We start from the raw sequence: 23,372 nt of genomic DNA on the forward strand, positions 1-23,372 counted from the left end.
CAGCATAAGAATCATCTAAAGGCACATCATTTATAAGAGGTTGTGAGGACTGAGAGCCTTTATTCCTGAGTAACTTTCTCACCGTGGTCATTAATTTTACTTGTAACCTCAGACTATCAAAGCTCTCTGCAGGTCAGCTGTAATTGAGAGTGCTATGCAGAGGCCCAGGCATGCAGCATCTCCTCACCGGAACTTGTTTGCTTCTCTCTGAAATTCTTGAACTGGAAGTATCTTCCTGAAAATCAAGTAGTTTTCTTATTTTTATTTTTTTAGAGACAGGGTCTCACTCTGTTGTTCAGGCTAGAGTGCAGTGGGGCAATCATGGCTCACTGCAGCCTCTAACTTCTGGGTTCAAGCCATCCTCCTGCCTCAGCCTCCCATGTAGCTGGGACTACAGGGACCTGCCACCATGCCCAGCCAAAATTAAGTAATTTAAATAGTCCATCAATGAGGTGGAGTAAAACCTGCTGCAGGTGCTGTGGGATTTCTTCCACACTTAGTTTTCATAGCATTCTTTGGGTTTTCCTCTGGGCTTACAGCATTGCGGTCATCTCTGAAGCTTTGATTTCCTACTTGTCTTGATTGAAGACATGCACTAAAAAGAACTCAAATAAAAGTGGGAATTATAAGGAAAAAGGGGGGAATCTCATAGGAACCAGTTTAAAAGTAGAGGTATTATGTACCCTGAAAATATATACATCTATTATATATTGATAAAACATAAGTAAATAGGCTGGGCATGGTGGCTTATGCCTGTAATCCCAGTACTTTGGGAGGCCAAGGTGGGCAGATCACTTGAGGTCAGGATTTCGAGACTAGCCTGGCCAACCTGGCGAAACCCCGTCTCTACTAAAAATACAAAAATTAGCCAGGCAAGGTGGCCCACAGCTGTACTGCTGGCGACTCGGGAGGCTGACGCAGGCGAATCGCTTGAACTTGGGAGGCAGAGGTTACAATGAGCCGAGATCATGCCAGCCTGGGCAACAGAGCAGGATTCCATCTCAAAAAAAGAAAAGAAAAAGAAAAAGAAAAAAAGAAAGTAAATAAATAAACAACAACAAAAACAACAACAAAAAAAGAAAGAGCATTTTTTTCTCCCTCTTTCTCCCTCTCTCTTACCCACACTCTGAAACCATGACATTTCTTGTCTTTTCTTTACTCTGCTTTTCTTCCCCATCTTCTCTTCAGCTGACTTTCTCTGCAAGACTCTTGCTTTGGCTCTCCCAAAACTTGGGCTTGGGCAAGGCTCTGGCTTGCCATGGCCCCAGCTATAGCTTCAATTCCCCATGACTGGACTAGTCAAGACTTCCTGGGATACAGAGTCAAGACTCTCTGAGTTGATACATACTCAAACCAAACTAGCATCAGCAAAAATAAAATAATTCAGGCTGGGCGTGGTGGCTCACGCCTGTAATCCCAACACTTTGGGAGGCTGAGGTGGGTGGATCATTTGAGGTCAGGAGTTCAAGACCAGCTTGGCCAACATGGTGAAACCCCATCTCTACTAAAAATACAAAAATTAGCCAGACGTGGTGGTGCATGCCTGTAATCCCAGCTACTCGGGAGGCTGAGGCAGGAGAATAGCTTGAGCTTGGGAGGCAGAGGTTGCGGTGAGCCGAGATCACACCACTGCACTCCAGTCTGGGCTACAGAGTGAGACCCTATCTCAAAAAATAAAATAAAAATAATAAAATAATTCAATCACATAACTGAAAAGTCTAAAGATACATAGCTGTAGCCACAACTGAATATTTCATCATTAAATAATATGAGCCATCTCTCTGTGCATGTGTGTGTCTCTCTCTCTATCATTCTCACCCTGCTTTTATCGATATTGCCTGATGGCAACATGGCAGCCAGCAGCTATAGATTTACATTGCTCCTCCTCTCAATTTATAATCCCAGAGGAAGAGAAACCATTTTCCTCAGTAGTTCTGGCTACAATCTAGGGGACTCTGGTTGGCCCAGTTTTGGTCATGAGACTGCAGTTGAACCAATCACTGAAACCAGAAAAGTGGAGTCCGTTAATTGACCAGGACTGTGTCACATGTCCACCTCTGAGATTATTCTAGGGTCAGCTCCACTAGAATCACAAGGCTAAGTGCTTTGTAGTTCAAATTTGCAAGAGATTCTGATAGGCCCAGCTTCAGTCAGACGTCTACCCTCAGTTCAATCAGCTGTGGCCAAGAGAGCAAGGTTATCCGGTACAAATATGGTTATCTAGACCCACTTCTTCAGGATGGACTGTGAACGGGGTACAGATTCTCTTAGGGGGCTATGGGTGGTGGGGCAATATCGACTGAAAAAAGTTAAATGTACCTTCCTCAGGTTGATATCTTTATTTTACTTCATTTTACTTTTTTTTTGAGACAGGGTCTCGTTCTGACGCCCAGGCTGGAGTGCAGTGGCATGAACACGGCTCACTGCAGCCTCAACCTCCTGGGTTCAAGCAATCCTCCCACCTCAGCCTCCCCAGCAGCTGGGACTACAGGCATACACCACAATGCCTGGCCAGACACCTTCGTTTGGAAGAGACATATTAAAATGTTTAAGATATAAAAACTAGTGGGCAGTTCAGACTTTGTAGACCCATGCAATTTTTAGGACAGAAAAAGACTGTCGAGATTATCTAGTAACAACCTCCTCTTTTGACAAATGAGGAAACTGAGGCTCTGGAGGATTTGAGTGGCTTGTCCAAGTTTTATAGCTCTTTTGTTGTAGAGCCTGATACAAACCTTAAATCTTGATTCCCACACCAAGATTTGCCTAACACATCAGGATGTTTAGCCAAAGGCTTTAGATATCAGCTTAGCTTCTCCATGGCAGGACTACTTCAAGCTTCCTTGTTTTCCTCCATGGGACCACTAGACCCATTCATTGCAAATAGTTGCTTGCTAGAGGGAATTCAGTTTAATGCAAGTAATTACTGGGGATGACCTCCATATCTGGCAATGGATTGTGTGCTGATGGTACACTAACAAAGAGTATTTAGTATGCTTTGGTTGAATGGAGTTTAGAAAACTATGGTCCCTGCCTTCAAAGAGTTTATAATCAATTTGGGAAGAAAAGGCTTTGATATTTGTAGTGAATATAAATAATAGAAGACAATATTTAATTAAGTACTAAGTTGAATATTAAACACTATTTATACATTTTTTTTGACTCATCCACTTTTTTCTACCTTTAATTACAGTCATTTCTTTTAGAATCTCCCCTCCCTTGGCTTGGGCTGTTCTCACAGGGCCAAGTGCAGAGGCCAGTTCCCATTCATTCTTGGCACTTGAAGACACACCTATGTCCCTTGGGAGCACACCCCCATGAGTCAGAAGCTCTGGAGGTCCCTGCTGAATCAGAGTCCTGTGAGACACTCCTTTCTCCATCACTGCAGTCAGCTGGTCAGCCACCTCCTCCCAGAACACCGTATTGTGAATGAGGGCCCGTATTGTGAATGTGAACAGCAAGGGAGGGTTTGCTGTTGCTGTCATTGCTGGGCAAAATGAGACTGGCCTCTGAAAGCTAAAATGGCAAGAAACACTTCTACTGCGGAGGATGTGGGGGACAACTGAATGAAGTAAAAGAGGGAGTCCTCCTCCTCTAGACCTCCAACCCCTGTGAACAGTATATGGATTAGAAGACTCATGACTCAAATCCCAAATAAAGGATGTTTTGAACATTCTTCTTGGTGATCCTGGCCAGCTAAAATAAACAATGGTACCCATATCTTCCTCTAATTGGCATTAGATTTGCCTGATTCCCCAGGCAAGGGTGAGAGAAAGCCCCAGGAAAAGGGGTAAGAAAAGGGAAGACAAAATTCCTATTTCGCTGCACACATAACCAGGGCATACCACTTCTTCCAATGTGCAAAGTATGGACCACCAGAACTGGTTTCTCAGTGACTGCCTTGCCAAGGTGGATGGCTGCTGCCTGCAGAACCTTGGCAAGGGAGCGGGTGCATAAACATTTTGCGTGTTTGTTTGAGACAGAGTCTCACTCTGTCACCCAGGCTGGAGTGCAGTGGCACGATCTCAGCTCACTGCAACCTCTGCCTCCCAGGTTCAAGCAATTCTTGTCCTCAGCCTCCCGAGTAGCTGGGATTACAGGCACCCGCCACCATGCCTGGCTAATTTTTGTATTTTTAGCAGAGACGGGGTTTCACCATCTTGGCCAGGCTGGTCTTGAACTCCTGACCTCATAATCCACCCGCCTTGGCCTCCCAAAGTGCTGGGATTACAGGTGTCAGCCACTGCACCCAGCCCATATATGTTACAGAATGTCTACCACCATCTCACACAACCTGCATTACAGCCACCCAGGTTTTCAGTCTTCCAATACGCCATGTCCCTCCCACATGTCATCTTTGCATATGCCATCTCTTCCTCCCCACTTTCTACCCTCTTCACCTAGGAACTCCTACTGCTCTCTTAGATCTTAGCTTACATATCACTCCTCAGGCAAGGTTTCTGTCTAATAGACACCATGGCACCCTCTCCTTCCCGGCACCCCACACCATCGCAATTTTCCATTTGTTTGATCATTGTCTGTCCCCCACACTAGAATGTAAAGTTCCACAAGGGCAGTACCAATATCAGTTTTGTCTCTCATGGCATTCCATGCCCAGCACAGTGCCTGGCACTTTGGACGCCCTCAGTAAATATTGGCTGAAGTTTTACGGACTTGACCTGGAGGCTGGGAGGCTAAGCAGGCGGCCAGTATTGAGGGATGGGGGAGAGGCTGAAGCTGAGAGACAAAGTGTGCAGAACCGAAAGTCAGGTCAGCATATGTGAGAATGGGGACAGGGCCAGAAGCCAGAGAAGGGGGCCCAATGTTTAGTACAAAACGGAGGAGTGCCAAGGCAGCTCTGGGGAGCCAAAAATGCAGGGCAAATGGAGACTGCAAGGTGGGGTAAGGAAGTGGGAGGGGTCCACACCAATGCAGGACCCCGGAGCTGCTGCCCAAAGCAGGTTTCTACAGGCCTGGGTAAGCAGACTACACTTAACCAGCTAAGATGAAAGAGTGGGTAGGAAGTTATTAAGAGAACTTACAGAGCAGTGATTCTCAATCCTGGATGGACATTTGAATCATTGGGAGCATTTTTTTTAAAATACAAAGGCCCATGTCCAGAAATTCTGACGTTTTTATCCCAAAGGCAAGAATCAATTGAAGGTTTTAAGATGTGTGTGCATGTGTATGCGTGTGGATGTGTGTGTTGTGTGTGTATGATGATGATGATGATAATAATGTTTGTGGGGATAACACACGGGGGAGACCAGTTAGAAAGGTATTATGCATGGGACTCAAGAATAAGTGTTTTACAAAAGCATCCTATGCATTTAAAATATGCACTAGGGTTGGGAACCATTGTTCTAAAACAATAGTCTTTAATCTTGGCTGCATATTGCATTTGCCTGTGGAGCTGTAAAAACTCTTGATGCCTGACCCTCACTCCCAGAAATTCTGATTTAATTGGTTGAGTATGGCCTGTGCACAGGGATTTTTCAGAGCTCCTCCAGATTTTTCTAATGTGCAGGCAGGGTTGAGAACTACTGCTAACGTTATTCAGGCTACTCAAAGTAGCAAGTCTGCGGACCAGCAGGATAGACATCTGGGAACTTAGACATGCAAATTCATGGGCTACCGAAACAGAAACTCTTGGTGGTGGGGCTATCCAGGTGATTTTGGCACCTGCTACAGTTTTAGAACCATAATTCCAGAGAGACAAAGTAATAATTTCAAATTGGGAACCCAGATTCCCACTAGGGAATCTGGTCCGCTGAATATTTTAGAGGCTTCGGAGTTAACTCGCTTCCCTAACCTAGTGTGTCACTTTGGCTTCCAATCAAACAGACTGAGGATGAATGACAATAGTTTCTCCTCTGTGAGACCCACCTTCCTCCATCTTGGGGCACATCCGTTTGGAGCAGAGGCTTGACATTTTTCTCACGGTCTTTCTGATCTCTCACTCTGGCAGGATCTCTGCCAGAGGCTACATTACCTCCTACCCAAGGCCTGACTTCCAGATGTTTTTCATATGAAACAGAGAAGAGGGGGCAGAGAGAGCAGGGAATTGGGGAATGGAGCAACCCAAGAACTAAGGAAGCAAACACTGCCTGCTCACAGGAAGCGGGTCTTCTCTTGGCAGATCAAATGCACAGAGCACGACCTGGGGAAGTGGGGGAGGGCACTGCGGTTGACTTAAGGAAGAATTCTCCCCACGGGTGCGTTTCTCTGGCTCCCTCTCCTATGTAATAATGTGCAGCTGCAGTCATGATTTGCCCTCAATGCATCCAACATTTTTCTCCCCAGCTTGTGACTTAGCCAGGCATTAGACAGATGGCCAACCTGTCATAAGGGTGAAGGTTTTGGCAATAAAATGAGGGTCTAACATCTCACACTAATGAGATCAAGGCTGGGCTTGACCTCTGTCCTGCTTTGTTGGATTTTCAGGTGTTGTTCAGGAGCATCTGTGAGTGTGCTTCATGCTAGAGGGCAGAGGCTCCACTTGAGTGTCTTATATGGGACAGAAAGAAGTTTTGTGTCTTTATCATTGCCTTCCCTTAGCAGGAAGGAGAAGTCCTTCAGTGAGGCAGAATAAAGACTGATACTTTGTTAGCATAATAATGGGGTCTCATATGTTTCTTTGGGGGGATAATTGAGATATTATTTTGATGTTTGTTCTTGCTATATTTTTTCCCTTCTCCATTCCAAGAAGGTAGCTAGGCCCCTTGAGATTCCTTCTGCCAGAAAAATTACCCAAAGCTTGGAAATGGGCAAAAGAAAATAAGTACTAGGTGTTATTTTAGGACAGTGCTACGGGTGACTTCCTACTTGCTAAGGCTATTTTACAACTCTATAGAAGTGAGGTTAACTTACAGATTTTTATTCAGTAGAGATGCAAATAATTTCTGTTCAGTGCAACAGAGAAACCCAAAAGCTGTGGTTTATGGCCCTGTTGGACATTAACCAGTTTTGTATTTACCCAACAATTTACTAAGTTGCATATATATACTACATTCTCAAATACTCTTTGAACCAGTTTTAACATCTTACTGTTTCCCTCATTCATGGGAGTTAAATACGATCTTTGACATGTGTTCATTTTATATTTACATGAGAGTCATACTCTTTAGCCTTCAAGCATGGTTTATGTTATAGACAACCTCTCTGTCTGCTTTTGTTTTTCAAAAGGCTGAGCTTCTTGACAGGTTTATGTGACATGAGGAGGAAAAGAAATCAGAAGCAGCAAGACAGAATGAGGGAGGTTTCCCAAGACTGGGAAGGTGATGGGCCCACAGGTCCTAAAGGTCAGGTTGACTCCTGGTCTGCTCTCATGCAGAGTCCTGAGAAAGTAGCAGGGTTTCCAGAGGGGAATGGCTGAATGGGGCCCCTTGGAGTCTGGGAACGCGATAGGAGGCTGCATCCCAAGCATAGCGCTCCCAGCCTCCACAGAGATCCAAGTACACAGCAGCCACTCTAATTAAAGTCACTGGATTGAAAGGGCCATGGGAGGTTGGATAACGGGCTTTTGAAGAGAGACTAGAGGGAGTTAAAGACCTGTGGGTCTTTGTTCTGCACAAGATACATGGGACCCTCACATCACCCTGGAGGTAGTAAGACTCCCCCAATAATGACTCAAATTTCCCACCAACCCAGTGGGTTGGGGACTTACAATCAATGTAAATGAAGCAAACTGATGCATCATTTCTCACATATCCAAGATAGTGGAATAAGATTCCTGCCTGTCCCAGAGGCCATTATCCTAAGCAAATGAACACAGAAATAGAAAACCAGCTACTGAATGTTCTCGCTTATAAGAAGGAGCTAGATATTGGGTACTCATGGACATAAGGATGGCAACAATAGACACTGGAAACTACTAGAGTGGGAAGTGGGGGGGACAAGGGACAAAAATCTAACTATTGGGTACTATGCTCAGTACCTGGGTGACAAGATTAATGGTACCCCAAACTTCAGCATCATGCAATCAACCCAGGTAACAAACCTGCACATTTACCCTGTGAATCTAAGATAAAAGTTGAAATTATTTAAAAATTGCCTGCCACATTAGCAAGAGAAAGGTTTGCTCATCTCATGGATGTTCCATTTGGAGATGTCTGAAACACCCAAGAACTTTCCATGAAGAAGAGCACAGAGCAGCTCAGCTCCAAGGGAAGTGCCCTTAGTCTCCAGGGAGACCCACTCACAATGCTGGAAAAATAATTGTCACCTCCCTGGTGAGCAACAACTTATATGCTGAAAGGTGGGATCAATCAAATATGGGGTCAAAGTAATCACACACTAGGATTATTTGAAGTGATGCTCAGTAGGCTCCCCTGACTAGAAATATCAATCTCAGCACCTAACTTTCCTCCAACACAGCTTCATTCTTTCAAGTCTTCAGATATTCAGATTTTAGTACATACATTCCTGGGAAACCATAAACCCTAAGTTAGTGTTTCTCAGGGGTGTTCAATAAGTACACCTGCTTCAGAATTACCTGGGGAACTTGATAAAAAGTATATTCTTGCTTGAACCCGGGAGGCAGAGGTTGCAGTGAGCCAAGATCGTGCCACTGCACTCCAGCCTGGGCGACAGAGTAAAACTCCATTTGAAAAAAAAAAAAGTATATTCCTGGACCTTTCCCCAGACTTATTGAATCAGATCCTCTGGGAATGAGAAGGAGGGCAGGGTATCTGTATTTTTGACAAGTGTTCCAGGCAATTCTGATATCTTCTAAAGTCCGAGAACACCTGTGGTGGGGTTAAGGGTAGGGCAACAATTTGACAATAAACATGTGGGGCAGGGGTTTCTATCCTGGGGTGGCCTCCTGTGGATATGTGACTTCCGCACAGAACGAAGGGTTTGTATGTATGCTTTTGTATGTATTTTTTAGGGAAGAGAGGTCTTAACTCCCATTGGGTCCTCTAAAGCCTTGCTATTCAGAGCGTGGTCAGAGCAACAGCAGCATCAGCAGCATCTATTAGAAACGGAGCTTGTTAGAAATGCTGACTCTCAGGCACCGCCCCAGACCTCCTGACTCTGAGTTTGCATTTTAACACAATCCCCCATGATTCTCTTGCACATTACAGTTTGAACAGCACTGATCCAAGGGAGGAGTAAGGTGATAGGAGGGAAGAAAGGAGGTCTCAGAGGTGAAAAAAAGTATAGATAATGAAAGGTCCAAATCTACCAATTCCCCATTCAGCTAAGGACACTAAATAATTGTGTTTGCATCCGCAGGAGGATGAATGAGACACCCTTTCCAGGGCTTTTGCAGTTCCAGGAACCCAGGGCTGCTCCTGTCTGTGGCTCTATGGCTCAGCCAGCCCTGACCTCTCACAGGGCAGCCAGGGCTGTCCCCTGCTTCCTTGCCTGAGGCTATCTACTATGGGGGTGAGGTCAGTGTGAAGCCAGAGGGTTGAAGATGCCCCTTGGCTCCCAGGTCTCCCTGGCTCTCCTTCCCAAGCAGCCAGCAACTGTGCCCATCTGCTCCTGTACAAGGGCCACCAAGGGGAGGGGGATTCCTCCAGATGGCTGCAGGGGCAGTCACTCGGAGCGGCAGGCCTGAAAGGTAGTACAAAAAATGAGTTAAACTGCACCCCCATCCCTTTGGTCGCAGATGATGTAGTAGAGAGAAAAAGGGGAAGCGGGGGTGGCACCTGCCAACCCTTCCCTTCCTCCAGGCTCCCACTGAGTTTGCTCGGCTCTGAAGTTGGTCCTGGCTGCCCTCCCGCTGTTCGGCACTCACCCACATGGTCCTTCCTCTCCAACAATGCTGCCAGAAGAGTTGCCACTCTGCTCCCAATATGTGCCTGGCCGGGGGCCAGGGACCGGCTGCCGACCCACTGACTACCACTGAACCAGACCCATGGCTTCCCCTCCTAGAGCTGCAGCTGGCATTTCCTCTCCGCTCCCTGGCCCCTTTGGGCTGCAAAGGAGCCCTCTGGCTCATCTTAATCTGGGCATGGCTGGGGGCTGCTCTTGGGGTGGGCTTCAAAGCCTTCTTTGCTCCATTTTGCAAGTCAACACCCCGCACACCTGCTCTCTCCCTTCCTCTTCTCTCTGTGTTCATCTCTGATTCCTTCTGTTGTTATTTCTCCCCATCCCACCCCTTCAATCCATTGTTCCCATCTACACATAGATATATGTCAGGATCATGCCTCTCTGAGATAACCTCCTTTAACCTCATATACCCTCCTAGCTACTGCCCTAGTTTCTCTCTCCTAACAGTAAAACTTCTTGGAACAATCATCTTCACATATTCTCTCTTATTCCTGCCTTCCATTAATTCCTTTACTCGCTGCAACTTGACTTCTATCTGCACTGCTCCACACAAACTGCTAGAACCAAGGACCCGTGTCCCTGTATTGTAAATCCAGTAGACTCTCCAGTCTTTACACGCTTGACCCCTCAATGGAATCAGACACAGCGACATGTGCTGTCCTGAAATGCTCCCATCTCCCTCTCCCATGGCATCCCGGACACCCTGTTTCCTTTCTAGCTCCTTCTTAGCTGCTTGCAGCAGTGTCTCTTTTTCTATCTGATCCATAAATGTTGCAATTTATCTGCACTCAGCTCTTCTTCCTGCCTTCTCTTCCTCAAATTTAGGGCCTAAGTGATTTCATTACAGAAAAATGAAGTCATTTTTTTCTAACACATTTCAGTGTGGACTGGGATTCATCGCTAAAGGACAGGCAAACGTAAATCTTTCATCTCAAACCATGATAAGTGCTTGGAAGGAAAAATTTAAACAGAAAGACTGGGGCAGAGCCTAACTCCGCCTAATTCACACTGGGGTAGGAGTAGGGAGGCCTCCCTAAGGAAGCAACATTGGAGCTGAGACCTGACAGAGGAGGGGAAGTTGCACAGGTGCAGGGTCAGAGGAGAAGCAAAAGCAAAAGCAAATGAAACAAAACAATAAGTGGTAAAGGCTCACACAGATGGCACACATATCCCTACCTTCAACCCAGACCTCTTCTCTATGCTGTCGATTACTTATCTACCAACCCTTCCTACCTTCCGAACATTTCCATTCTGGCATCACTCAGGCATCTCAAAAAGTCTGGATTTCCTCACAGGCACTTGTTTTCTCCCCAGACTTCCCCTGCTGTGTAAATGGCTTCATTTTCCCACCAGTTGTTCAAATAGAAACCTGAGAGTTCTTACCAACTCTTCCTTTCCCTCACTCCGCACATCCAACCCAATGGCAAAACCTGTTCCTTCTACCACTAAAATATATCAAGAACCCATCCACTTGCTCCACTGCCCCCAGCCTGGTTTCAGCCACCATCTGCTCTCAACTGGAAGATTGCAATAGCCCTTCAACTGCACTCCTAACCTTTGCCCAGGACAGCCCCCAACCCCAAGCAACAATTAATGTGACCTTTAAAGAACAGGAACTGCTTAAAAATTCTGAAACAGCTTCCCATGTCACTCAAATACAAATCCTCTGGCCCGCACTACACAGTCCTGTGTGATCTGGCCCCTGCCTGTCCTTCCAACCTCACCTGGGCTGCCTTCCCCTCACTCACTGGATTAAACTCTTATGGCCATCTTTCAGTTCCTCAAAGCCTTCCCTCTCTTGCAGGCTACTTGTCACAATTCAGGTGACTAAGGCCTATATTTTTCTCTAAAGCATTGAGTTCCCATTCTATGGAGTGGTAGAAACGTATCTCAGCCAACTTGGAGTTTCTTTTCTTCTCTGGCGTTCCTCGACAGTTAAGTTGTGCCAGGTCATTAGGTTGGTGAAGGCCTGTCAGTCTTCAGTCACCTGTCCACAAGGGTGTCCACTGAGACATCTTTTATTCTCATAATTGTAGGTCATTGAGGCACATAGATCACCACTTAGATGAGTTCCTGGTGTCTGTGCCCTTTCACAAATGGTGGGCAATCTCCTTACGGCTTTCATGTCTCACTTGGGAGCCAGGATTCTGCCTGGCTGTGTAAGAACAGTTTGTTCAGACCCACTGCACAGCTATTTCCCAACCCCGCTCCCCACTGGACTTCAGGACAGATGACATCTCTGGTCTCCTCCTGTCCCCTCTACCTCTCTTTCCACAGGCCTGGGGGATATTTTCTGGTCCAGGGGAGACCCTGCTCTCCTCAATCCCCACATCCCCCAAATATTTTGGCTATGACTGGAGTCCTATACAGTTCCCGGGGGGCTTTTAGCCTTTTAGGGAACAGAGCTAGGAAGATTCATTTATTTCTGTTACATCCACCTTAAAGCAATGGGCACCAAGTGCCAAGCAGCTTGGCCTGAGGGATGGGCAAAGGGGAGAAATAACAGGAAACTAGGACATCAGTAAACATTCAGAAATACTGTATTATCCCACCCCATTTGTTCAATGCTCACCTCTCTCACTCTATTGGAGACTTCTCCAGAGAATTTTATATATATGTAAAGCCAGATTAAGTCCTTTAGGGGCCCTAAAGCCACACATCATTTAAAATAAAATAATTACTCAATCATAAGTTTAAGAAACTCTTGTAAGTTAGTTTTCTCCAATGATGACTGTTTCTATGCTTTGTCTGAGATATCAAACTCTTTCTAAAATTTATTTCTTGCAGGGGAGAGGGAGAGGTTGGCATTTGCTTTGCTGGTGGCTGAATCCCAGGCTTATTCTGCGTTGTGTGATCTCATACTGCCTTCCATCCGTGGTGGCAGGGGGTCATGGGAAAGGTGAGCAGCAGCTTAGCCCACCTGCTTATGGTAGCCACAGCCTTGACATTCCTAGGAAGCCAGCCTATTATCCACTAATTTAAAAATTAGTTCAACTCAGTTCCTTGGAGAAGTAATAAAGCTACTAATCATCTGATCAGAACTTCTATTTCCTTAAGAACTCATGGAATACTTATAACCGATTCATTCCTACATATTTTCTTGTGTTCTAGACATAAGAATATAAGACCAGTCTTATCCGTACATTTCACTTATCAGGCAAGCAGGGTAGGGGAGACTGGGCAAAACCTGAAACCAGAATTGCCTGATCCTTATCACCTGGTTACATAATGTTCTTGTAACCCAAATAGACTTAATATTGCCCCTTAGAACTTAAAGCATTCAAGGCAAAGTGGACCTTGAAAAGAGTCGATTGTGATTGTAAATAAATCCCAGTAACTACTGCCTTTTCTCTTATTAGCTACTTCTTCAATCCCCATTTTTGCTTCTAGGGCTTGTTAGATTAAAGTATAATGGTCCCTCAGTATCCATAGGCAGTTGGTTCCAGGATCCCCCCTTGGATACCAAAGTCCCAAGACGCTGAAGTCTCATTATATATAATGGTGCAGTATTTGCATGTAACCTACACACATCCTCCTGTATATTTTAAATTATCTCTAGATTACTTATAATACCTAATACAATGCCTACATATCACTTCATTCATGTGGGTTCAATGTAGTACTCAGTGCATGGCAAATTTAAGTTTTGCTTTTTGAAACTTTGTGGAATTTCCTTTTTTTTCCAAATATTTTCTATCCTTGGTGGATTGAATCTATTGATGAGGAACCCATGGATACGGAGGGTCCCAGCTGCTACTTGATCTACTCCTTAATGTCTTAACTATGTTGACTGCTATACAAATAATATTCCACTTTGTATAGAAGAGATGTGAGGATGTGAGCTGCACTTGTGCAGCTGTGGTTCCAAAGTTGCAACTAGAAGAAGGTGCCCACCACTTGTGAAGGGGCACAGACTGTGCAACTGGCCATCTGGGCTGTTTGGGAGCATGGCAAGGACATGGCAACTGCCTGACTTGCCTCCTAGGAATGTCAAGGCTGTGGCTACCATAAGCAGGTGGGCTAAGCTGCTACTCACCTTTCCCATGACCCCCTGCCACCACGGATGGAAGGCAGTATGAGATCACACAACGCAGAATAAGCCTGGGATTCAGCCACCAGCAAGGCAAATGCCAACCTCTCCCTCTCCCCTGCAAGAAATAAATTTTAGAAAGAGTTTGATATCTCAAACAAAGCATCGAAACAGTCATCATTGGAGAAAACTAACTTACAAGAGTTTCTTAAACTTACGATTGAGTAATTATTTTATTTTGAGTTATGTGGGGCTTTAGGGCCCCTAAAGGTCTTAATCTGGCTTTACATAAAGGAAACGCAAGGATAAGATAAAAGGAGGAGTCAACAAGTTAATTCACCAATAAATGTTTAATGAGTCCCACGGTAGGTGTAATGATGATACAAAAAGCATGTGAACTCTCCCCAGAGCACTTTACTAGTTAGGCCTGTAGGTTATTTGGATGGTGGGGTTGAGGGAGAGTGAAGCTTTTGTAAACCTATACAATGCATGAGAAATAATCTTGAAAAATGGATCGTAAGAACAAAATCAGGCATGAAAGAAAGCTGTTGATGAGAACATAAAAAACCTAGACCAAGGCAAAGAGGGCCTCACTGTGGGTAGAGACACCAACAAGATAACTCCACGTATGTGCCAGATTTAAGTGCAATTGTGGACATACAACAGTAAAACAAACAGACAAACAACACCCCCGACCAATCTCACCCTTACGGAGTTTAATTACTGGGTGTGATAGTAAATTTTATGTGTCAACCTGGCCAGGCCATGGTGCCCAGATATCTGATCAAAAACTAGTTTAGATATTGCTGTGAAGGTATTTTTTTAGATGTGATAAACATTTAAATAAGTAGACTTTGAGTAAAGCAGATGACCCTTCATAATCGTCTTGGATGGTGGCCTCATTCAAATGGTTGAAGGCAGTAAGAGAAAAGACTGAGATCCTCTGAGAAGGAAAGAATCTGCCTCCTGACTTTGCCTTTGGAATCAAGGCTGCAACATCAAGTTTTCCCTGGGTCTCCAGCCTGCCCTACAGATTTTGAACTTGCTAGTCTGCACAATCGTGTGAGCCAATTCTTCAAAATAATCTCTCTCTATATATATATATAATATATATAATTATATATGTATAATTATATATCCCCACATCCCCCAAATATTTTGGCTATGAATGGAGTCCTCTACAGTTCCCAGAGGGCTTTTAGCCACATATATATATATATATATATATAAAATGTTGTATATTATATATTATAATATATAATATATATTATAATATATAATATATTATAATTATACATATGTAATTATATATATTTTATGTATGTACACATATATAAAAAAGGCTAAAAGCCCTCTGGGAAGGATAAGACTTTTTTTTAAATTTTGCATTTGTGAATGTTCCAGGAATTGGAAAGAATTGAACCAGGCAGATTTTAAACATTCACAAGTTGATTATATCAATGTGAGTTTGCCTCTGACCATTTAGGGCAGTGGATATACATCAAGTTGTTTTCTTCCCCTACACTGTCCCTTTCTGGAATTTGGGACTTGAAATCTAGATTCTATGCAATAATATAGAGCTGAGTTGGGATAAAAAGTTCAGTCAGGACTGAATCCTTAGATCTAGGCAGATAGTGAACAATTTTTAAAGTGGACACAGATAGTGTCCAGTTTTTAAGGTAAATGACCTGTACAATTTGAAGCACACTTTAATTCTCAGTTGTACATTCCAAGTTTCAAAAACAACAATAAAAAACTGAAAAAAGAACTGCAAATCTATTGGCTAAGATAATTTTTTGAAAATAATATACAAAGTAACAAAGAATTGCAAATCTATTGGCTAAGATAATTTTTTTTGAAAATAATATACAAAGTAACATGACAAAAACCATATAGTTTCTGTAAGTGGCAATTTTATTTACTTGTGTTCAAGTGATGAGGCAAGTAGCTGATAAATTAATTAGATGTTTCAAATAAAGTGGAGATTTTAATTTGTTTCCCTAACTTTCTAGTAGGCAAATTAAATCCTGTTTGATGTCTTTATATTTACTAATGAAGAATGTGTGGTAATGCATCACATATATTCTGGCTCTGCTGTTAATAATGGACATGAGTAACTCCTTAAAATCATTCTTTTTGGAGGCTCTACTGTTGAAAAGAATGAATAATTTTTCTATCTCAAAGCACTCAACAAGAGTTAATGAGGAAAGTAAGAGTGCCATAGTGCTATGTTTGTAATAACAAGTATCAGCTTCGTGGTGACACCTGCAGTGGTCCCCATATTCTGTAGGAAGTAAAAGAATAGAACCGGGTAATAGTTCACTATTTGACCATAGTTGAGCATCTTTTATTTGGAATACAAATGGCTTTCTCTGCTCTCCTGGATCAACATATGAAAAATTTGAGCAAAATATTTTTTTCTTGCCAGCACCTTGAATTTCCAAAAACATCAGTTAAATTCCTAATTGTTGGAATATTACTGTCCCCAATTAAAATGTTTTCAGTTTTCATCCACTTAGGGAAGCAATGAGTAATGAAAACCAATCTCAAAGATAAAGGGAAAAACAATAAGAAAGTCCCATTCCAAATGGAGTCAAGCATCTGGAATTGGGTTAGATTCATTTTTGGTGGGAGACTCTCCCAGACACCTGTCTTTCCATTTCTTTTTGTACTCTGTAACTCCACTGGAGGCTGAGAAGTGCCAGAAAGTGAGGATTCTTCCCACAGGCTAAATATTGGAAGAATCTGTAACACCAAGTGTGGAAAAAGGAAACTCCTCAGTATTCATGCTGTGAAAACTGCAAGGTGAGCCGCTACTGCTGATCCATAAAAACAGGTGAAATCTTATTTCCCGAGGCTTTTTCAGAAAGAAAGAAAGGGTAAGAGGAAGAAAAAAAGGGGGGGAGGGAGGGAAAGAAAGAAGGAAGGAAGGAAGGAAAAAGGAAAGAAAGAAAGTAAGAAAGAAAGAAAGAAAGAAAGAAAGAAAGAAAGAAAGAAAGAAAGAAAGAAAGAAAAAGAAAGAAAGAAAGAAAGAAAGGAAGGAAGGAAGGAAGGAAAGGAAGGAAGGAAGGAAGGAAGGAAGGAAGAAAGAAAGAAAGAAAGAGAAAGAAAGAAAGAAAAGAAAGAAGGAAGGAAGGAAGGGAGGGAGGGAGGAAGGAAAGAAAGAAGGAAGGAAGGGAGGAAGGAAGGAAGGGGAAGGGAGGGAAAGGAAATCATGAGGTACACGGAGCACCAACCAGATGCCAAGTTCATGTAACCAATAGATCTTAGATTCACACTGGGCCCAATCACAGAGGAGGCAATCAGTGGCTAAAGGTGACTAAGCACTTTAGGAAATTATCACTCTGGTTTCTCAAACAGTAGGTCTGATTATATTTTCACATACTGGGTCACGCCTCATGGTGGCACAGCCTCGTCCATGATCACCCCAGAGCTGGTGTGGGCCAGACACCAGAGCCTCCCTGGCTGGAGAAGGACTGTGAGAGACTAATTGTCTATGGAAATGAATGGTTACAGTCACTGGGCTCTCAAAACTTGAATGCAATTTATAAAGCAGAGCATTATTATTCCAAAACCCACATTCTGCAGAGGAAGTGAAACTTCTCCATCTGGTTGGTGAGCTTCTCAGTTGTTTACCTCTGGGCTTCGGTTTCCAAGGGCAACTTATTTCCTAGGCCTCACAGGCCATAGGGAAAGAAATCGAGGGCCCAGGTTACAAAGAGGTATTTGATTTCAGGCACTACCTGGCTTCCCAGAATGCCAGATTTCACCAGAGTCCATGAGAGGCTGCTCGCGCTGTTCCTGCCTGGGGTCTGAGTTTTCTGGCCCCGTGCTGAGGCAGGCCTCCCCTGCAGACCCTTTCAGATCTACAGCTCTTTCTGATAAACCCAAGACCAGTCCCAACCAAACCAACTGGAAAGGGTCCAGGGTCAATTCTCAAACCCTTTTGGGGACCCTGAGCCCAACCCCTCCCACTCGGGGTGCCTTTTCCATCTCATAAAGGAGTTGAAGAGCAGTCTCTCATTTTTTCTTCCCCTTTATGTGAGGATTTCTATCCCGAGTCCAGGACTTGGAGAAAAGCCTTTCTTCTCCTCAGACCCTCTTTGGAGCAAAGTCCTGGTGGTCTCTTGGATGTGCCAGGTCCCTAAGCTGGGCAGGCAGGTGAGTTCTGGCTGCTGCCCTCATTGTAAGCAAGCATTTGGGTGCCCTTTTCATGACAATACTTGCCGTTAAAATACAGACATCTTATTCAAACAGGACATTTACATTTTTTGCATTCTTTAGACAGGGCTAAAGGGGATGCCACAGGAGCAGCAGAGCAGATGAAGAATCTGTGGAATGTGAATGTTCTTCATACTTTTCCCCCTGTTGGTAATCATTTTGTTTCTCTATCCTCCTCATCCCCAGGTGTGCCAGCAGCCCACCTTCCAGAGCCTACTTTCACGCCTCACAAGGAAACAGCTTGGAAAGGACTGGGGCATACCAACATGTTTACAGAGTCAGCCTTTGGCATTGGAATAGACCCAGTTTCAAATCTCTAGGCCACTCCATCATTTAAAGGGTAGAGGTTGGCCAGGCGCAGTGGCTCATGCCTGTAATCCCAGCACTTTGGGAGGCTGAGGCAGGCGGATCACCTGAGGTCAGGAGTTTGAGACCAGCCTGGCCAACATGGCGAAACCCCATCTCTACTGAAACTACATAAAATTAGCCAGGCATGGTGTAGCCATGCGCCTGTAGCCCCAGCTACTCAGGAGGCTGAGGCAGGAGGAACACTTGAACCTGGGAGGTGGAGGCTGCAGTGAGTTGAGATTGCATCGCTGAACTCCAGCCTGGGCAACAGAGCAAGACTCCATCTCAAAAAAAATTTTAAATAAAGGGTAGAGGTAGAGGAGGACTAATCAAAGGGCAAAGAGGAGAATCCAGAAGGCCTGGTGTTGAGAAAGCTAGGAAAAGTGATATTGCCTGTTGCAAAATGGACAGAGAAGGCAGGTAAGTGGACGGGGTCATGAGGGAATCGACTGCAGGAGCTCAGCTGTGAAGGAGAAGAGAGCATTTCATTTTAAAGGAAGATTCCTGACCATGTTCCCATACTTCAAGGGAGGGTCCAGAAATGGAGAGAAGAAGAAAAAAGGAATAATGGAGACAGCAAAGGCTCATGAGAGACTGGAGCTAGAGCACCAGTGAGGGCCCTGGGCTGGTGAGAATTCAGCTTTTCTTTGAAAATACAGGAGAGGGCTTGGAAGGTGAGGTGGCCGCATAAGAGCCTGCAGCTCTGAGGGTGAGAGTTCAGGGAGTTTGTGAAATAGAGGCTGCTATAGATTGAATGTTTGTGCACCCCAACCCAACTACCAAAATTCTTATGCTGAAGCCTTAATTAATCCACAGTGTGAGACATTGCGAGGTGGAGCCTTTGGGAGGTCATCAGGGTGGAGCCCTCATAAGGAGATTGGTACCCTTATAAGAAGAAGAAACCAGAGCCCTCTCTTGCTCTGCCAGGTGAGGACACAGTGAGAAGAAGGCCATCTGCAAGCAGGAATGGGTCCTCACTAGGAACCAAATCTGCTGGCACCTTGATCTTGAACTTCGCAGCTTCCAGAACTGTGAGAAATAAATGTCTGTTTTTTAAGCCACCCAGTCTATGGTGTTTTATTATAGAACACCATAATTCTAAAATAAATTATAGAATTTATTATATATTTATATTATATTATATATTATAAATTAAATATTTATAATTTATTATAATTATAGAATTTATTATAGAATTATAATAAATTATTATAAATATTTAATAAATATAAATTATTATAGAATAAATTCTAGAATTTATTATAGAATTATAGAATAAATTCTAGAATTTATTATAGAATTATAGAATAAATTCTAGAATTTATTATAGAATTATAGAATAAATTCTAGAATTTATTATAGAATTATAGAATAAATTCTAGAATTTATTATAGAATTATAGAATTTGCCAACATGGCAAAACCCCATCTCTACTAAAACTACATAAAATTAGCCAGGCATGGTGTAGCCATGCGCTTGCATGACTATAGAATTCTATAATTCTATGATAGAATATAGACTATGACTAAGACAGGAGCCTTGGTGGTCTGCTAAGAGAAAGGTGGTCGGGGAGGGGACAGCAACACAGCAGTGAGGGTTTAAGATGAGAGAGAAACAGAACAGGAGGAAAGGATGCTGACCAAGGGCCTGTGAGGGGTCACTGTGCTAAGAACCCAGCTGAGGTCAGAGGCCCCAGGTTACGTAGAACCCAAACCACAAAAGTGTGTATTCCTCTAGCCACCTTCAGGAGTCCTTGAGTAGGAAGAAAGAGGGAAAATGATTCACAGAGAAAACTGATTCACAGAGAAAGGTTTGCAAGACTGACATAGCAAAAGGAAGGGGAAAGTGGGTTGAGGTTGCTGGCAAGAGTCACAGAAGACACACATGTATACATATACATACATATATAATTATATAGAATTGTATGTGTATATATAATTACATATGTGTGTATATATATGCTAGAGAGAGAGAGATGGATTGATCACAAATGTAGAACAGGTCTGAGTTGCTAAAGTGGAGTGGAGTTGAAATTTTTTTTGATAAGGCTCTTATCAAAGAATGCTTCTGGAAGATTAATCTTTTTTTCTGGAAGGAAATAGAGGTAAGTGCACCATTTAGCAGGCTGATGTAATGGTCCAGATCAGAATTAGTAAACACACAGAATGCAAGTTGCAGTGAACCACCTGTGCCTCTGGCAATCGTCACCAATGGACAACCACACTCTGCTGCTGAACTCAAAATCTTTCTCAACACAGGGCTCGGATAGCCACTACCAATTAGTTGGAATTGGCCCAGGAGATGGAAACCGCTTTCAGTTCTGGTCTGGATGAAAGGTAATAAGCCTGGCCTAGGTTTTTAGCAGCAGGCATGAAGTGACTGCAATGTGGAGACCACCACAGGGTAAGAGAAAGAACATCTCACAGTCAGCCAGCCTCTGATCACTGGGTTCCCAGAACCCTGAGAGAGCTGAGGGTGGTGCCAGAAACGATCTCTGGACTCAGAATTGCTCTGGGGCACACCCAGAAGGCCAGTTGCTACTGAAGCCCCCGAGCTCACCTGGACAGTCTCTCAGAATCCCAGGTCAGTTAGCCTTGGCTGGCTTCTGGAAGTGGAGAATCAGACAAACCACAGATCTCATGACTCAGTGATCTTCCATAAGGGAGTAGATGAGTGTTTCTGGCACTGGCCTGGTAGGAGCTCATGGGAGGGTGCCAATAATTCCTTTTAGTTACTCTGGGTCATGGTGTCCTAATAGCTAGAGCCAGCCTGAGGCCACAAGGAAACAGAAGCAGCTTTGGGCCCATCTCTGAGAAATACCTTTCACTTTATCTAATTCCCTTTCTTTTGGGTGAGCAGCTTCAGCCAGCAGGAAGCTTCATTTCCTTCCTCTCTGCTGGAACTCCTTGGTTCTGGGCCTTTGTTTTTATCAGCCATTGCAAAACTGATCTCTGATTGCACAATATGGGCAATGACATGACAGTGACTGAGACTCATGAATCCCATTAAGCCCAGTGGTGCTAATAGATCAGATATTCATAAAGAGTTTGCAGTATTAATCCCTGACTTGTCACCACAACTTCCTTCAGACTGTCATTAATATTAAAAAGAATAAGTCATCGATATGTCATGCTGGTCTGCAGTTGTTTGGGGCCTTTTGTTGTTACATAATGAATGGGTTCCATGCGAAGGCCTCGGGGAGTTGTTCTTGCTGTTTATCTCTTTGTTCATGTTTGTTTATTTGTTTCTCCTTAGGCGCTTATCAGAAGAACCAAGAACTGAAGATACAGGAAAAAAACTTCTGCAAGTTCAATGTCCAAAAGAGACTAGGATTTAATTGAAACATACAGATCTAGAAAATCAAAGTCTGATTGAAAGAGTTAACAAAAGAAAGCAGAACACTAAGGGGGGTGTGTGTGTGTGTGAGAGAGAGAGAGAGAGAGAGAGAGACAGCAGGGCAGGAGAAAGGGTAAGAGAGCAAAACAGCTTTGCAGGGGCAGGTGATGGTGTGATTTGAAATGCCTATGAGATGCACATCTGGCAGGTCTGAAGCCTGCAAGTAACACATGGAGCAAGTTACCCATCACCCTGGCATTTCCTCAAGTCTAAGCTATATGAGCATCCAGCCTCCCACACGTTTGTCTGCATCCTAACCTAATTAGTAAAAGATTACATTCTCCTGTGTAAGTGGCAGAGTCTCTTGGGTGCAGTCTTTTGGGCTAGGACCCAATAGATAGCAGTGGCTGTGTCATTTTAGATAGCAGTGGGAATTTGGTAATTGATTTAAAAACAAGTCGGCCGGGTGTGGTGGCTCACGTCTGTAATCCTAGCACCTTGGGAGGCCGAGGCGGGCGGATTGCCTGAGCTCAGAAGTTCGAAACCAGCCTGGGCAACACAGTGAAACCCCGTCTCTACTAAAAATACAAAAAAATTAGCCGGGCATGGTGGCGTGCGCCTGTAGTCCCAGCTACTGGGAGGCTGAGGCAGGAGAATTGCTTGCACCTGGGAGGCAGAGGTTGCAGTGAGCCAAGATCGTGCCACTGCACTCCAGCCTGGGCGACAGAGCGAGACTCTGTCTCCAAAAACAACAAAAAAAAGAAGTCAACAGATACATGCAAAAGTTCCCAAGGTGTAGGCCACATTCCAAACAGGGTTTTAATGGCTACCTGCAAGTTTCCTAACCCTGCTTCCCCCCAGTTCAGCAGAGGGATCTTTCCTCAGCTAGCAGGCATTAATTGAATACCTATTAATGAATAGGAAGGAGCTATGGAGTAAGACAAGCTGACCCTAGTCAGTTTACAGACTGATTAGGGAGGTAACATGGGGCAGGGGATGCCTCTGTGAATTGAACTACAATTACTAAAGAGCATGCAAGATGTACTGGAAAGAAATGTGAGGTCCAGAGTAAGAAGATAAGTTTTTCTGAGAACAGCCTATGAACTGATTCTAAAAACGAAGCAATGGATTGTTTTAGTTTTAAAGATAGCTTTGGATTTTTAAATCACAAAATAAATAACAATTTGTTATAGTAAATTAGAAAAAAACAGGTTTGAAAGAAGTTTAAACTTACAGACCATCCCACCACTGCAAAGCAACCAGTGGGGCATCACCCTGAACCCTGGGCCCCATCTTTTTTTTTTTTTTTTTTTTTTTTTTTTTGAGGCAGAGTCTCACTCTGTCACCAGGCTGGAGTGCAGTGGCGCGATCTTGGCTCACTGCAACCTCTGACTCCCTGGTTCAAGTGATTCTCCTGCCTCAGCCTCCCAAGTAGCTGGGATTACAGGCACATGCCACCATGCCCAGCTAATTTTTGTATTTTTAGTAGAGATGGGATTTCACCATGTTGGCCAGGATGGTCTCCATCTCCTGACCTTGTGATCCGCCCACCTCGGCCTCCCAAAGTGCTGGGATTACAGGTGTAAGCCACTATACACCCAGCCCCATCTTTACCCACTGCTTTACACTTCCTCCTACCACTCCAGTCTGATCTACT

The 23,372-nt window shown here is 44.0% G+C and overlaps 1 long non-coding RNA gene across 1 annotated transcript; it reads right to left on the minus strand.

The window, feature by feature from the left end:
• Window positions 1-29: 29 nt before the first annotated feature.
• Window positions 30-21,271, minus strand: LOC129057689 (uncharacterized). Its single transcript, XR_008522400.1, has 2 exons — window positions 20,939-21,271; window positions 30-1,000 (listed from the first exon to the last, which is right to left on the minus strand). It is a non-coding gene; the product is annotated as an uncharacterized LOC129057689 (long non-coding RNA).
• Window positions 21,272-23,372: the final 2,101 nt, after the last annotated feature.

This window comes from Pongo abelii, chromosome 12 (genome assembly GCF_028885655.2).
Source record: "Pongo abelii isolate AG06213 chromosome 12, NHGRI_mPonAbe1-v2.0_pri, whole genome shotgun sequence".
Lineage (NCBI taxonomy): Eukaryota > Metazoa > Chordata > Mammalia > Primates > Hominidae > Pongo > Pongo abelii.